The sequence below is a fragment of the Dendronephthya gigantea genome, unplaced genomic scaffold, assembly GCF_004324835.1.
Source record: "Dendronephthya gigantea isolate DGI-Jeju-01 unplaced genomic scaffold, DenGig_1.0 000044F, whole genome shotgun sequence".
Classification (NCBI taxonomy): Eukaryota; Metazoa; Cnidaria; class Anthozoa; order Malacalcyonacea; family Nephtheidae; genus Dendronephthya; species Dendronephthya gigantea.
Genome location: NW_021163054.1, coordinates 1,609,899 through 1,612,011, shown reverse-complemented (window position 1 = coordinate 1,612,011; position 2,113 = coordinate 1,609,899).

Below are 2,113 nucleotides of genomic sequence, written 5' to 3'. Positions count from 1 at the left end.
ACAGGTCACCAAAATTTACAGGTCCTTCAAAAACGGATCCGAGGAAATTGGTGTACTTTAAAGAAATAACAAACACTACGGCCATTAATTGATTTCTATATGTGTACCATAAATCCTTTTCTGAACAAGCGAAGAACTTAAAGTGCCTGTAACACAATTTTGTTTTAAGCAATATTAAATGTTACAATAATTTAAAGAGTACTTGGGAAACAGAATTTGATTTTATGCAAACTTCAATTTTTCTGGCAGTTTGAAAATGGCTAATTGTAATTTTACCTGCCTCACTTCCGAGTCTTGTGTGGGATTGGAACTAATATATTTCCTCACGTCTTGCAAGCTACTCATGCTGTCGCGCTATTCAAATTTTATACTATCTATGTACGTACAAAGCATTTATAAAATATAGGAGGATCGAAGTACAATGCTTAAAAATAATTTTCACTGTGATACACTAAGAAATTAAAAATTAAACCCATTAACTGCCCATCATTAACCCATTAAGTGGCAGAGCTTCCCCACTGATGGAGTAAAATCGTCTGGCGTTGGACAAGGAAAAAAAGTAGGGCGCACTGGGGTGCATTGCCACTTAATGGGTTAAACCCTTAAAGCAGCAATATTCTTCCTTTTTGTGAATGGTAAGTAAAATAGTCTGGCATTAGACAAAGGCAATGTCAATCAATTTAGGCTATGTACATTGCAACTCAATGGATCAAACATCAAATATTCTTCCTTTTTGTGAATGGTAAGTAAAATAGTCTGGCATTAGACAAAGGCAATGTCAATCAATTTAGGCTATGTACATTGCAACTCAATGGATCAAACATCAATGTTAACCCATTAAGTGGCAGTGCGCCCTACTTATTTTTTTTACTTGTCTAATGCCAGATGATTTTACTCGTCAGTGGGGAAGCTCTGCTATTTAATGGGTTAAATTTAAAAACTCAACACTTCATCTCAAAACATTTCTGGTAATCCTATGTGACCATTTCAACCAATTTGTGCCTATCATACGGGATGCTGTTAAATGATAAGTTATATTTTTCAATAACATCCAAAGCAGCAAAAAGGCTTCTTCCAACCATCTCCTATCCAGATATTGACATGACATCAGTAAATCGGACTGTTCCAATGCAGAATCTCTAAAAATGCAATGAGTATTGGTTAAAATAGTCAGTACGATGCTTAATATCTTGTAGCAAAGATGACCAAAGGTTTCGTTTAATTACTCTGTCTACTACCAGACAATTTACTCATCAAGTAGAGAATCTTGACACTTATAGATTTGGGTTAACCCATTCAATGGCAATGCACACAAGTGCACCCAACTTTATTCTTTTTACTCTGGCTAACACCACACAATAGACCTTACCGATTATTCTCTTTTACCTAATGGCCTCGTTTCCATGTTAACTAATTTTAGCATGTCAGGGGCAGATAAATATTATATTCCTATGTTTTCCTGGACAAAATTTTTTCTTGCTGTCCTTAGGCTCAATAACAAAGTAATTTTCAACCCTACTAAGCACAAGACACGAATAAGTATTGGACATAATCGGTAAGGTCTATTGCTAATTAATTTATTGAACGAGGTTGAGCAAAATATTGTGATTTGTACATGGCAGCCGATGCCCAAGGCAGGGGCAAATAATTCAAAATTGAGAATTGAGAAAATGACAATTTTAATACTTGCAAGAGAAGGCCAAGCCACTATTGAAAGACAAATCACATGAACAGGCCCTAATAAGATATAAAGTAACATACGTAAACAAGAGAATATACACTAACCGTCTCATACGTTTCTTCTTTTTACACCCATCTTCACGATATTTCACATACCCAAAACTTCGATTGTATGAAGCAGCACTGGTCGGAAAAGGCACAGCCCCAACAACAAGATAACTGACGCATTCACATACCAAGCAAATGTCAAAAGCTGTGTCCTCCGAAGAAAGCAGATAATCCATTTTTAACGAATGGCTGTCGAAGTAGCGTAATCCGTTTTTGGTCCAAAACCCGTGATGTTCATAGATTTTGCATTTGCGGCACATTTTTGTCAACCGACTAGCAGCATAACTCCCTCGACTTATATGATACATGACGATCACATGTGGCT